Genomic DNA, 15,917 nt, shown 5'->3' on the forward strand with positions numbered 1-15,917 from the left:
TAAAAAATAATAATGTGCAAAGTAAACAAACAAATTTTCACATGGTAAATTTTTAATTATTATTATTATTATTATTATTTTTAAAGGGAGAAAAAAAAATCAATGCCACCAAAATTTCAGGGCTGTCAATAAATAAAATACCTAGTCTAGTGGATTAAAAATTATGTAAATGTTTGCCATAAATAGTGAAAATCTTGACATCCATTGAATTGCATTGGGGAAGAGAAAACTTTTTTTTTTTTAATCCCAAAAATATTTCCAAAAATGCTGATAAACAAACAACCAATAAATGCTGTCAACGAAACGCTTTCCTCGCGCCAAGTCAGCTGGGATTGACTTCAGCTCACCCGCAACCTTCGTGCGGATGAGCAGTATAAAAATGGACGTTCATTTGTTAAATGCTGATCGGTACTGCAGGTGCACCTAATTGTTTGGAAAAGTTCTGGCTCGTTGACAAGGCGTCTACTTCACTTTCATTAGCAGCCGATCTGTTCGGATAAAACTGCTTTTGCTTCTGTTTTCGTCAGTTGCTCAACCCAGTTGGCGACATGATAAAATGGACGCCACAGGTTAATAAACGCCAGCTCCAATCATCCGCCGATCGCTCACTCACTCTCTTGGGTGGCACTCTGCTGGTGGGGGGGGAGGGGTTTGGTGTCTTCAGAACCCTCTGACATTCGGCCCTGCATGCAGAATCGGCGGCTACCAGGCACTCGTCGCTTCCAATCATCGTCACGCCGACGACCAGCAGTCCGACTCTCCGGTTTCACCTCTCGTTGCGGCGCCCTCCGATTCTCATTAACTTGCGTGTGTTTTCTTCTTCTCCTTCTGCTGGAATGCAGATGCTTCTCACCCTTCTACTGCTCAAATCAGGGGGGATCATGTTTTTTTTTTTTGTCTCTCTTTTTTTTTTGATGGGCAATTGACTTTAGAAATGCAAGGCGAGGTTTTTTTTGGAGTCAAGTAAGAGCGCCCGAGCCTGCTTCTGTTCCTCTCATCTTCTACGATGCCTGCACGCCGAGTTTGGCTTGGCCGACGTCGCCGCACTTGATGGCTCATGCATATCAAGCGGTGGACGATGCTGTGCCATGAGGTTCCTCTCACACTCCATATGTCGGCGCAGAAGTGACAGCAAAGTGGTTCCCAGTCCCACTTTGGCTGCCACGGACGCTTCAAGTATTTCGCTCGAGATTGGAAAGGAGTCCGTTTTCAAAGCGGGCCAACACCGCAGTTTGAGAAAAACAAAAGAAAAAAGCCTCTCCGTGAAAAAGGCGCTAAAAGTGTTTGTTTTAATTGGCTTCTGCTTTTCATTTAGTCATGTGTCATCTAATTTTCCAGTCTTTCTTCCTTCTGTTCCACCCGTTGCTGTCTTAGCATTTTCTTGTCCTGTGAAGCAATTTTACTGAAGATCGTTAGGACACAACAAGGCAACGCACTGGACTGAGGCTGGTGACCAGTTCTAGCTATACTATGCCCCGCTTCTCTCACCAATTCATAGATAGGATGGATGGATGGATTTTTGTTTATATGTACCCTGTGGTCGACTTGGGGTCCAGTCCAGGGTGTACCCTTGTTTCTCCTACCAAGTGTCAAACGTTCCAGATCACATTAATGACCACAATTTTGCTGGTCCGTCATTCGTCATCGACAGTTTTCCATCATCACCTTTTTTCAAGCCGAACCAAACTGTAATCGTCAGTCCGTCATTTTATTTTAACCGTTTCGTCAACGCTATAGTCCGTCATTCGTCAACAAAATGGCTGCCCGCCTGTCTATCGGTACGTGACCCAGTTAGTGACGATTACACCGACAGATGAAAACCCACATCGACAATTTTCCCTCATCGACCTTTTTTCAAGCCGAACCAAACTGTAATCGTCAGTCCGTCATTTTATTTTAACCGCTTCGTCAACGTTATAGTCCGTCATTCGTCAACAAAATGGCCGCCCGCCTGTCTGTCGGTACGTGACCCGGTTAGTGACGATTACACCGACGGATGAAAACCCACATCGACAGTTTTCCGTCATCGACCTTTTTTCAAGCTGAACCAAACTGTAATCGTCAGTCCGTCGTTTTATTTTAACCGCTTCGTCAACGTTATAGTCCGTCATTCGTCAACAAAATGGCTGCCCGCCTGTCTGTCGGTACGTGACCCGGTTAGTGACGATTACACCGACAGATGAAAACCCACATCGACAGTTTTCCGTCATCGACCTTTTTTCAAGCCGAACCAAACTGTAATCGTCGGTCCGTCATTTTATTTTAACCGCTTTGTCAACGTTATAGTCCGTCATTCGTCAACAAAATGGCCGCCCGCCTGTCTGTCGGTACGTGACCCGGTTAGTGACGATTACACCGACAGATGAAAACCCACATCGACAGTTTTCCGTCATCACCTTTTTTCAACGCCGAACCAAATTGTAATCATCAGTCCGTCATTTTATTTTAACCGCTTCGTCAACGTTATAGTCCGTCATTCGTCAACAAAATGGCCGCCCGCCTGTCTGTCGGTACGTGACCCGGTTAGTGACGATTACACCGACGGATGAATACTTCCACTTCCGTCAGTGATTAGTCCGCCATTTATTTAAGTTTGCCATCTGTTAGCAAAACAGGCCTCCGTCAGTGCCGGACAGTCCATCAGTACTGGCAAAATGTCCATCTTTGCTAATGACCACATGTCAAAACGAAAGCCAAGTACATGATTTAAATGGAAAAAATAACATCAAAAACACAGCTTTATGTTGATTTGAGATTCTCCTTCCCGTACATGGACAGACGCTCACAATCTTTGCCTACACGTCCACAGCGCGTGTTCATCAATTAACGAGCCACTTATTAAAAAACAAACAACATCAGCTTCCCCTGAAAGGTCCAGTCAAAACAAGCGGCAAAGGCCGGCTTGTTCCGCACCGCTCCTCCTAATCAAATCCAGATGTCTACCCCGAAAACTATTTCAGCACTCTGTGCACAACCAGCCCCCCCCAACCTCCCCGTTTTCTGCAATGGCTGCCTCCCCTCGTCTTCCACTGCCCTTTCCCCCACCTCCTCTTTCCTGTCTGAGACGGCGTAGACGGCCGGTGTTTGGCGGTCGTGATTTGGCTCTCGTGTCTGCTCGCTGTCCTGCTTTTCTCCCTTCTTCATTCCAGACCGCCTCTCCCACATAAGCACTTTGGTGCTGGTTCGATTGTTTCTAGTCCACGGCTTTTCAGTGCACTTTCATTGGGTTGCCAACCAGAGTTGGACAATTGTTTGGGTTTGACACACTGAAGTCTGCTTTTACTTTGTGATCATAGGAAGAATAGGATGAACACAACCCTGCGACCTTGACCCTGAACAGGAATAAGCGCTATAGAAAATGGATTTTTAGATGAATAGGACAAACACAAAATGCATTATTTTCAAAAAATAATGGTCGGGATTGCTGTGCTGAGTACAGAAGATAAAAGTCGATCCACGTGACCTGAGACACTTCCCTTGCTCGTCACAAAACTGTAATCGGGAAGGTTTTAGTGTCTGGACTTTTCATCCACAGCAAAAAATAGTGTTACAAATTTCAGGGTTATATTTTCGGGAATTGGTTTTAACTCCTGAAGTGTAATTTTAACATTTTCATAGTTAAATCATGTCCAGAGTAAGTGTTGTGTTACAAAAGTGTTATTTGTCAAAAGTGTTGTTTAAACAAAATTTAGTGTGGACCACTATAAACACTTTTAAAGTGTTAAATTTACCTGTGTAGGTGTTGAATTAACACTGCTGATTTCGCTGTGTATAGTCTGTGAAACTGCAAAACTAAAATGGCGCAAAATTGTTTTTTTTGATCACTTTAATGATAATAATGAACGATCTAACAGGCGACAGTAGGCCTGTATCAGCCAGGAGACTGAGAGCACTTAACTCATTCACTCCCAGCCATTTTCACAGAAGCAACCCCCTTCGCTCCCGGCTGTTTTACTGGATTTTGACTGATTTTGCAAGGCCCACACAATATTGTGTTCTATTGCTATAAAAACATGGAATCGACCAAAAGAAAGATTAGAGTCATCAGGAAAAAAAGTATATTTCTATCTGTTTCCGTTTTGCAGCAATTAGCATTAGAATATAGCTAAAATTCATCATTATTCACAAATCTGTTTAAAACACTGGGGAAAAGAGTGCAACATGGCCCTGGTTGATCTCTTATACTCTGCTGCCACCTGCTGGCCGTTTTTGTAATAACTACCATTGCTTCAAGCGTTCTCTCCATTTCAGAGGCTGCATCAAAGCCTTCTGTATGATCAATCATAAAAAAACATTTAAAAAAACGCATAAATCCGTTTTTGGGACCATGGTATATTTAAAATAGAACGTATTTATACGTTTTTAAGAGCAAATGAGTTAAAGAGGGCGTTTTGGTCGGCCGACATCTGACATGCTATGTTTGACTATTGACAAATTGAGCGTATTAATTATATTGGGAAATAGAGTAAAACAATGTTAGGTGACTGGACCTAATTCTATTGGTGTAGTCACCACGACAACCAAAGTAAACTGCGCCACTCGGTAAGAATTCAACTCTTGCCTATCAGCTTCCTGTCAACCTGCACTGACCCGCCGCAGCGCTCACAATCACTGACGGTGAAACATTACACCCCCTCAGCAAAGAAGTGCCTCTTGCGGAACCACTTCCACTCGGCCCGTTTGATGTCTCGCTTATTTTGTAAAAAGAAAAAAAATAACACTCCACGGCCCGCTATGTCAAGCTAAGCGGACTAACTCTCTGTTTACTTTAGCACAAGCCGTGTCGCCTCAGTTCCACCCTCCGGAGAAGGCAATCCGGCAGCTGTCATCGGGCCACTCTCGAGGTTTTGTTGAAGTCGGGCCGAGCGAGAGCCAATGCTCGTTTGCTTTTCCATCTGGAGGCTGAGAGAGGGAAAAACAAACTTGCGTCCTGCTGGAGATGCGAAACAAACACAAGCGGCCTTCCTCCGCTTGTGCGCCGGCTTTCGGCGGCCTACCTCGCTCGGCCACTTTAATGTGAGACGCAAATAGCCCCCAGTGTTGTTGCTGCAGCTCAGGCACAGATCTGGGTGGCTAAATGGGTCCTTGGAGAGCAACAATAAAAGTGCATGTGGCCGTGTGTTTGAAGTAGAACTTGTGACTGGCACTAATTTGCTGGCTCCTTGCCCCATTTGTACTTAGGCATTATATTACCCTTGTGTGGCATTATAGAATTAGCTGCGAGTTGGTTTAATAGAAAGTTTGAAAGTTTAACGACTCGGATTTATTTACTGCGCCGTCCATCAACAGACGCATGAAACAATTTCCACTCTCCTCTAGGATTGGCATCATTTAGAATAAATCATATATTTTACCTTTATCTCATATAGAGCATAACATAACTTCTTTTTTTTTTTTTCGTTTTTCTGGAGAGCTCAGTATTGTTCTTTCGGTAATTTTACCGATTTGTCATGCCATCATCATTGCTCTCTTTTTTAATATTTTTTTTATAATTATAATTTTTTTAAATAATTTTTTATTTTGTATGTGAATGTGCGTGCGTGCGAGTGTGTATTCATTAGTTCGCCTAAAACCTATTAAAAAATCCCATACCGTTCACCTAAACCGTACACTTCAGAACCAAGCCAGAGCGGTGAGGCCGTCAGGAGACCCGAGGAAGGACCAAAGAAAAAAAGAAAAGAAACATAACTTAATTACGCAGCTGATGTATTTGCCCTTTTGGGGTCATTCCGTGCCAAATCAGCCCGTGGGTTCAATCTAGCAACTTTTGATTTGAATGAAACTTGTGGCACTTGATGATGTGACACTAAATCTCAAATATTATAATATTCAACTTTTAATGAATATTTGAGGGTATGCAGATTTGGGGTCCTTGTTGGTTTATTTTTCCAACAATGCCTGTTTTGTGACCATTGACCCAGAAGTTCTTGCGATATCATATACTGTAAGGCTTCAAAGTAAGGCGGCCATGCCCCATTTTGCAAAAAAAATTTGAAGATTTGCCGGTCTGTAGGTCCCGAACCCCTGTTCCGATTGACCTCAAATTTGAGATCTAATGTTGTACCATCATAATCAACAAGTACACCAAATTTTATGAAAATCAAATTATGCTTTGGTATGGTATGACCCTTTCATTGTTCGAATATGTGGAAGCATACTGTATAAAATAAAAAAAGCAGGCTGCCCTTTTTTATAGCATGTTTTCCCCTTGGCTATTCTGATTTAATATGTTTAAAAACACACATTTTTAAACACTGAATCCAGGCCTGGCGTGGCATACACACGTACGGTTCGATTATCCTGCTTTGACGTTTCAGCGGTGTGGTAAGAGTGATTTTGAAAACAGTCTGAGCTGATAATCACAAATGCTAAACCGATTCAGTATTCAATATGGCGAATCCTTAGCATTAATCCTACGGCATATAAACTGAGCCGGTGCTCTGAGGATGAAGTTAAACGCTAACGATTATATGTTACGTTGTGAAAATATTTCCGGACCTGTGAGTAGAAGCTAGACTTGCACGCTTGACCTGTTGGGCGTGAATGATGCTTCACTGCCTCACCGTGAGTTGTGTAGAGGGATGGAGGAAGGGTCACGGGGATTCTTGAAAAGGGGTTTGTGTGTGTGTGTTGAGGACTTTGGGGGTGGGACACTTGTGGGAAGGAAAAGACTCTCATTGCAAGAGATCAGCTTGTGTAAACATTCAGGTTAATGAAGCTCAGTGGGCCTAATCCTCAAGCCTCTTTCTCACTCTTCCCTCACCCCGGTCTCAAACCCCGTCACCCCTTTCCCCCCCTCGTACCCCCGTAATCTCTTGCAGGAGTGGGCACTGTCAATCAAAAGGACCTCAGGGAAGGACGGCGTGCATGCGAGTCTATCCAGAACACGTGGTGGAGAGGCGGCGTGCTCGAACCACCAAAGTGGCGTAGCTACCTGGGCCGCTTCAAACCATATGAAGGTGGAGGCAGAACTGGACTTGGGGGTAATCAGCAACACATGAGCCATACATGAGGAAGGGGAAAAGGGGATGAAAGAGATGGGAGTGGGGGCGGAAAGGGTTTCCATTCTAAGCTCTGCAAACACTGACATCACACATTGCGGTCGCCCGATCAGATAAAACACACCGGGCTTAAGAGGGTGTTTTCATGCCCTGAAACATCACCGCATGAACAGAATAGGAAGGGGCTGCAAAAGCGTTCTGCGGACAAAAATATTGGGACAACTTGGGATGGGAAATATAAGAAATATTGTCTGCTCGGGTCAAAGATAGTGTAGTGGTACACTTGCCTGAATTGGTTACAGGCCGTTTAGGCTCCCACTAAGTGACGGTTCACTAGGGTTTCCATTAGGGCTGCTCGATTATGAAGAAAATATTCAGCACGATTATTTGGGTAGTAATTGAAATCACGATTAAGACGATCACTTTTTTAATTTTTTTTATTTTACAAAACGTTTTAAACGTAACATTTTTTTTTAAAGACGAAAAAAATTATTTGAAACACTATAATTATGCAAGTTCCTAGTTCCTATCAGTATTAACCGCTAGCCGCTCTTGTTAGCCACTCCGGCCTCTAACTCCGACTAACTCCCGCTAGCTGCTTACTTCTCCCGCTAGCTGCTCTTGTTAGCCATTCCGGCTAATGGCTCCGACTAACTACCGCTAGCCGCTCTTGTTAGCCACTCCGGCCTCTGACTCCGACTAACTCCCGCTCGCTGCTTACTTTCTCCCGCTAGCCGCTCTTGTTAGCCATTCCGGCTAATGGCTCCGACTAACTCCCGCTAGCCGCTCTTGCTAGCCACTCCGGCCTCTGACTCCAACTAACTCCCGCTAGCTGCTTACTTCTCCCGCTAGCCGCTCTTGTTAGCTACTCCGGCCTCTAACTCCGACTAACTCCCGCTAGCTGCTTACTTCTCCCGCTAGCTGCTCTTGTTAGCCATTCCGGCTAATGGCTCCGACTAACTACCGCTAGCCGCTCTTGTTAGCCACTCCGGCCTCTGACTCCGACTAACTCCCGCTCGCTGCTTACTTTCTCCCGCTAGCCGCTCTTGTTAGCCATTCCGGCTAATGGCTCCGACTAACTCCCGCTAGCCTCTCTTGCTAGCCACTCCGGCCTCTGACTCCGACTAACTCCCGCTAGCTGCTTACTTCTCCCGCTAGCTGCTCTTGTTAGCCATTCCGGCTAATGGCTCCGACTAACTACCGCTAGCCGCTCTTGTTAGCCACTCCGGCCTCTGACTCCGACTAACTCCCGCTCGCTGCTTACTTCTCCCGCTAGCCGCTCTTGTTAGCCATTCCGGCTAATGGCTCCGACTAACTACCGCTAGCCGCTCTTGTTAGCCACTCCGTTCTCTAACTCCGACTAACTCCCGCTAGCTGCTTACTTCTCCCGCTAGCCGCTCTTGTTAGCTACTCCGGCCTCTGACTCCAACTAACTCCCGCTAGCTGCTTATTTCTCCCGCTAGCCGCTCTTGTTAGCCACTCCGGCCTATGGCTCCGACTAACTCCCGCTAGCCGCTCTTGTTAGCTGCTTCAGCTAACTCCAGCTCGCTCGGTCTTTCGGCGTCGCTCTCTCAACGAGATGCTTGTTCACACACACAAAATAAGATGTGATGTTTTTTACACAGTGTCACAGTGTGATGGTAACTGAGCATCTTTTCGTGTATACAATGCCTGTCGTAGAAAATTCACATATGTAGTGGTGGTCTATCTTATATTTTTTTAACAACCCCAAAGCACCCAAGCAGCTCACCTCATTAATATCCAACAATCACTTAAGCGTGTTATGCATTAATGGCAGTAAATGCAACCCTTCATTTGTTTGTTTTAAATCTGGGGTTCAAGTTAGTGATTCTAGCTTCTAAGTGGGAGCACAGACATGTCCGGCTTCTCTTTAGCGCATTTTGGGACATTTTCCAACCGTTCCAAGTCCAGAGTAACCAGAGACGTGTTTTGGTTTGTCCTAAAAGCCTCCTCGTGGAGAAAAAGTTATAAAGCAGACAGACTGGCTTGTGCTACCACAGACGTTCATTTGTCTTTGTCATATAAAGGTAGAGCTAACGAACTCAGCGCTGAAATGCAAGAACAAGCAGACGGTGAGGCCACTTGAAGGCCAAGGCCACTTAGTGTTTTTTCTTTAGAAAGTTGTATTCTTCTCTTGAATTGTTGACTCGGACTTGCGCAGGACTTTAGGCCGTGGTGGAGGGACGGCCATTTTGAGAACAATTTCAAACTGCGGTGCCAACTGTATGTATATTTGCCACATAGATCACCAGGGACGTCATCACGCAGATTTTTATGGCAAAATCTTAACGTGCTCCTAAAGGGAGGAATGTTTAACAATAGCAGCAAAGAGGGGCATTCTGGGTAATTTTCAAAGGCCACGGATGGCATGACTAATGGTGGCGGTATTCATTTACGCTCCATATCAGGCCTTTGGTCCCTTTCGACTTTTCTCACATGTCTCCTTTTTCTCTGCTGCTTTTGAGTCTCTTTTCTCCCCATTGGCTGAAGGTTTGGCTCCACTTTTATGAAGCTTTAGTCGACAATGATGATTTATGTGCTAATATTCTTTATTTCTACTCATAAATCAATGCCGCTGAGGAACGGCGGCAGCCACACCCCAAGGGACCTCAATGACTACGCCTTAACATCATACACTAGAGCTTCAGTCTACGTGCATTGAATCAAACCGCACAAACTCTGACTGAGGGAAATTGGTGGATATTCAAAATCAGTAGGGATTACAGGGAGTACAGCTTGAATTCTAAAATAATTGAAAAAATACGTAGTAACTTAAGTATTAAAAAAAAAAAGTTCCAAATGTTGACTAGTCAATACCTACAAAAGAACAGGCGGGTAATAGATGATCAGCTGACAACTGTTACCAGCAGGGCATGGCGAATTAGTTGCTTAATACGTACAAGTAAGTACGCAATTAGTTTTGACATAAGAGAGTGGTGCCTTGAGATACGAGTGGCCCAAATTTTCCAGATACAAGCTGTTTAAAATTTGAGACTCAAGCGCTATATTAGCAGTGAACTCAATTGGACAATTTTCCAAATGAGAGTTTTTAGGGTAGTTATTTGAAATTCCAATTGAAGTGTACTGTCAATCTAAACATTGAGTAACCTTAAAATACGTTTTTTTCTGAATGCTGAACCCTTTAAGCAATTGACATTTGAGCGCAAACCATCAAAATGGCAAAACATGTAAACAGATAATATAACAATACTCACAGGCACATATTCTTTATCCTTGCAAAGAATGGCTAATATACTATAACGGCAGTTTACTGAGTAATTTTTCATGAACTGTATGTTTGTATTTTACTTCACCAAAGTGGTCAAGGCACCCACATGTATTAATGTCATGTTTGTCCATTATTTCCAGTGAAGAAAGATGCTTTGTGATATGAGTGTTTTGAGGTATGAGCATAAAACAAAATAAACTCATATCTCCAGTCACCACTTTATTTACAACAGAAACCGGTCAGCACGAGTGTAAAAATGCATCTCTTCCATGATCTCCTCTTCTCTTGAAGACGAGCTGGTGTGTTGACATTTCTGGGATGCAACTCAGCCCCTCGTCTGACTCCAAGTCCTTTTTATTAGGAACACAGGCATATTTGTGTATCACTATCATTATTATTATTATTATAAAACACACATGTTTTTGTCCCGCGGCATGTCAGGCTTCAGTGCACACAGCTGTTTCTCCTCAACTCCAGTGTTTTTCTTTACTTAAGAGGTGCTTTTGCACAATGTCATTCCTCCCCAAGCCCCCCGTCTTCAACCTCTGCCTTTATCTACCTTTTTCTTCACCATACTTTTTTCAAGTACATATATATATATATATATATATATATATAATTAACTCACAATTAATCACAAATTTTATATCTGTTCTAAATTTACAATAAACTGTACAATATTTTTTCCAAGTTTTCATACTCTTGTTAACATAAAAGTGGGGGAAAAAATGTAAAACTAAGAAATATGGATGCATATTTTAGTCATTGATATGTAATTTCACATAATTCATAAAATTGAGTTAAAATTAGAAAGATGTACTGTACTGTAAAAAAAAAAAAAGTGTGATATTGATTTGTGTTGAGGTCATTTTTCTGCCACTAGATGGCATCATTGCATTTGTAATTTGTACGTTGGTGACAGCTCAGTGCATTTTTCTTTTCATAATAAATTAAATGCTATCTAATCTTTAACATGAAGTAACTTCTGCATTCTTAAAATTGTAAAATACAACTTGACCCCAGTCTCCACAAATATATGCATTATTATTAAAATGATTACTGCAAAATTTTGTGTCTGCTGCGTCGTTACGACTGGAATTCTTAGTACAGGCTTTGCAGGGCGGTCAATAATCGCGCGTTAAAAAAAACTGTGCCGGTTAAACTGAAAATGAATGCACTAATTTTGACGGCCAGCAAATTAAATCAATGTTATGAAGTTTTTTTATGTGCGCTGTGAGATGACTAAAAAAATTCCATTTCAATTCTCGCGAATTATCATTCCTGACTGTTTTTTTTTTGTACAATTTTCCACTAAATTCTGATGAGAACGCAGTTGGATGACAGGCTGCTGAAGTTTTAATGAATACAGACAAGACAGAGGATGCTTAAAGTGTGTCTCAACTCTTCATACGTAGCCATAAATTAGTGTAGTCTTTCACATTGTAACAGCCATCACTTGTAATATGTAATTATGATTGAATATGCATGTGGAAGAGGAACTGATCGGTCACACCAATAGAGGGTTGAAGGAATTACTGGTTAGGATCAAAAACATATTTGAAATAGACACGACTTCCTCCCGGTGCTTGAATTCTACTGGGAAGATTTACGCGCTGTATTTTGGTCGATCATTCATCACACACGCACACACATACGGTCTTGAGGAATATGTGGAGACATCAGGCTGCTAATAACCTGCTAGCCTGATCAATAGTCGGGCTCGGGTTTCTCGTCTGCAAGAGAGAAAGTGCAGCAGCAGCAGCAGCAGCTGTTTGGAGCTGAGAAAGACTTCAGTTGCATTGTGAGCTTTCGCGCACGGCTCACAAACTTGTTGTTTTTTCTTACATTCCTTTTGGTAATTTTCTTTGGAGAAACCATTTGATAATCTTGGCAATGAATGTGTGTAACAGAGAAAATCTTCTGTTTTGCAAGAGGGATCTGTGCATGATCTTGAAACAAACCGGTGAGCTTGAAAATAAGCCTGCATTGATTCTCAGCCAATATTTTTCACAGGCGGTCATGGAAATACAAATAAGCAAAAGTGTCGACATCATAAAATCTTGATGAATTGTTCATGCAAAGTTTTAAGTCGCACTTAAAGAGGACTTATGAAAAATGACCTTTTTAATAGCTTGTCAGAAAGCTTCCAGGACTTGTCACAAAAGATCACTTACAGAACCCAAACTGCAAACTACGATTTTTGTCTGAATTCGAAAAAATCCGCCGGGTTGGCGTTAGCATCTTCGCCGTAAATGATTCCAACCACACCAGCACCCGATGATGCGGCGTCTCGTCTCCCACATCTGACGAGCGAAGACGGAGACCGGCAAAAACGTTTCTTCCCAAATTCAAACCATACAGCTCAAGCTGCGTTCAGAAGCAGAAAACATGATTCACACACTGAGACACGCAGCCGTCGGCTTTTGTGGATCCCTCAAGGCCCATTACGGTCGCCCCGCCAGCCCAGAAGAGCCGCACATTCTCCACAGCGTTGGCGCGGGACAAGCGTCATTAGGAAAACTGCTCCTATTTGTCAAAATCACAGCGCGGCTCATGTGCTGCACAGGAAGCGTTCCACATTTCGCTGCGAGCTGCCGTGTCCATAGCAATTGTCAGCAGTTGCATGATTGTGATCCCGAGATTTAGAGCTGTCAAAATTCATCGGTTACTCGTCAAGTAATCGATTATCAAATTAATTAACAGCTATTTTAAAAATCGGGTAGTCGTTTGCTGCCATTTTATAACTCATTTGCTCCCAAAACATGTAAAAATTTTCTATTTCAAATATTGCCGTTGTCCCAAAAACATAACTGAAGCGGTTGCTTAAAGCAATGGTAGTTATTACAAAAACGGCCAGCAGGTGGCAGCAGAGTATAAGAGATCAACCAGGGCCATTTTACAACAAGCTCTTTTCTCCAGTGTTTTGAACAGGTTTTTGAATAATGATGAAACTTAGCTATATTCTAATGCTAATTACTGCAAAACGGAAACAGATACAAGTATACTTTTTTTTCCCTGATGAAAGAAGAGACTCGAATCTTTTGATAGGTTCCATGTTTTATAGCAATAGGACGCAATATTCTGTGGGCCTTGCAAAATCAGTCAAAATCCACTAAAGCAGCCGGGAGCGAAGAGGGTTGCTTCAGTGAAAATGGCTGGGAGTGAATTAGTTAATTGCAAAATGTCCAAATCCTTTGATTTCAGCATATCAACAGTAAATGTTCACTGATTTCTGTAGTCCTTCGTGGAAAAAAAGACTAATTATATTCTGTGTTTTGTTCAAAATAAGACATTTGCAAACATCGGTTTTTACTTTGAAAAACAATGACTGAACCGGTAACATAGTACAGCATCAATCCCCCTTTTTTAACCACTATATAAATACGAAGTACAAAATAACCACCAATAACTGGTTAATAAACAGTAATCAGGAAAAAAAAAATTGCGTTACACTTTAATTCAAAATTAAAATGAATTTGATTAATCGATTGAATAATCGATAGATTAATCAATTCTAAAAATATTCGATAGTGACAACACTACCGAGATTACTCATTGTTTAGGAAGCGAGATCTCCTTTCTTGAAGGGAGTAAACGAGAGCGTTGTTTGCCGTGTTCTTTGCCATAATATAGACACCGTTGCTATTCTAATCGTGTGTTCATTCTGTGTGGAGTCCCTCAGGGATGACTTCTCGAGCCGGTGCTTTTCACACTTAATGGCTGGATAAATAAGTAATATTTTCATAATATGTCTCCTTTAACATCTAAAATGTTGTTCCAAATGTAGCAACTCCAACCAGTGAGTCAAGCTATGGGACTTTAGAAGAGTAACGGTGATGGTGGGGTTTTTTTTTGGGTGGGGGGGGGGGGGGGTGTTACTTGTTAAAAACACTCAACATCCATCTGCAGCATTCCCAGGACGATCGTCTCGCTCATCCATCAGGGTGCTTTCATCAATACGCCTAATAGAAAGAACACCGTCTTTTAAAAGCTTTTTTTTTTTTTTTTTACTTGTCAGATAATTAAGTAGGGAATGTGTTCACGATCACATTTGTGAATTATTGATAAGCCAATGGGCTCACTGATCGGGAGTTCATTCATAATAGATTATTCCCCATCTGTATGAGATCAGCGTCATCAAAAATTCCATTTTTGAAATATAATGATAAATGTAGTATTTTAGAGATTCTTACGGTCTTATAATTTGACAATCTCCGACCAGGGAATGTGATCAAATGAGCAGGTTTTGTCCTGCATTTTCCTCTCTAAAAGCAAAGTGAAAAAAAAACCCAACAACAAACATACATGGCAAGATCAGTAAGATGCTTCTCAGACCAAAGTAAAGTAAATAAATGCAGCAGAGGTGGCAAATCCAGGTCCAGAAAGTAACATCGCTGACACAGTTTGGCTTTAGCCCCTCATGCTAGCTAGCGAGCTGCCTAGCTAGCTCCTATGGTGCTCGTTTACCTGCTAGGGAGCTAGCTAGCTAGCACCTGGGGGCTAAAGCCAAACTGTGGCAGGGTTTTTACTTTCTGGACCTGGATTTGCCACCTCTGAAGAACACTGGATTCTGATCTTCCGGGACGACTTCCAAAAAGATTCTTTATTCTCTCTTTGGTGATTTTTGTGTCGAGTTCTTCTAAACCAAAGTCACTAATTTCCATGTAGAAATATACAACTGTCTGGAATTTCTGAAAACAATAAGAACTAAGATTGGAGAATAATCTAAAATCTTTGGTGTCAAAATTCCAGAGTTAAATTTGTGGGAGTTAATTTGAGCACCCAGTGTAATTTTAACATTTTTGACGTTAAATAGTGTCCTTAGTACATGCTATTTCACAGACTTGAATAATTTTACACAGTTAGATTTACTCTAGTGAGTGTTCGATTAAGATACGGGATACTGTGGATCAAGTCCCAGTATGGGTAAGGATACACTTTTTAGGAGTCAAACTAACACCGTACTGACTCATACCATGATTAGTTTTTCGTGAGAAACCAGCTTCAATCGAATTTTGATGTCATTCTAAAAGCGATGATGGACCGGTTGAGACGGACAGACGAGAGCATGTAAGTGTTGTCATGTCTCGTCCCTCCTCTCGACGACTTCTCGCAGCCCTTTTGGCACTGGGTGGGAGGAGTTTTCACACACTTTTTCTGTGACAAGACAATGTGCAACAAGGTGAGGCCACCGTGAAAATCCAACGCCTGGAGCCACCAAGCAAACCTAGAGAGGAAATCGACACGTTTTTTTTTTCTCTCTCTCTCTCTTTCTGCTCTTTCCCCCACGCCTTCACCTGTAGCGCAACATTTCCATCACCGCCCCCCACAACCCTCACTCGCTCACTCAGCCACCCCAGGCATCAGGTGGATAATCCCAAAAGGTCACCGATGCCCTCCCCCTTTTCTCTCTAACCCCCTCCTTTTTTTTTTTTTGTTGAGAAAAAAAGACAAGAAAATGAGAAGAGAAGCCCCGGGGAAGTTTCACTCGTATACACGCAAGCTGGTAAACCGTGGGAGGTGAACACGTATTTCCTATTTGGGTTTCAGTTTATTTCGTTGAGTAAAAATATTAATAATAATAGTAATAATAATAATTATTATTATTATCATCATTATTATTGTTATTATTATTAGCTCATTCACTCCCAGCCATGTTCACTGAA

At 42.4% G+C, this 15,917-nt stretch overlaps 1 protein-coding gene across 1 annotated transcript in view; it reads left to right on the forward strand.

Annotated features, from left to right (window-relative positions):
* Positions 1–15,917, forward strand: part of eya2 (EYA transcriptional coactivator and phosphatase 2) — a 68,275-nt gene that overhangs the window by 8,952 nt on the left and 43,406 nt on the right. Inside the window, exon 3 of the mRNA XM_077573214.1 lies at positions 6,822–6,983. The gene's annotated coding sequence lies outside the window, so the exon portion shown is untranslated. The remainder of the gene's footprint in view (positions 1–6,821; positions 6,984–15,917) is intronic.

The sequence above is a fragment of the Vanacampus margaritifer genome, chromosome 8 (assembly GCF_051991255.1).
Source record: "Vanacampus margaritifer isolate UIUO_Vmar chromosome 8, RoL_Vmar_1.0, whole genome shotgun sequence".
In the NCBI taxonomy this organism is placed as follows: Eukaryota; Metazoa; Chordata; class Actinopteri; order Syngnathiformes; family Syngnathidae; genus Vanacampus; species Vanacampus margaritifer.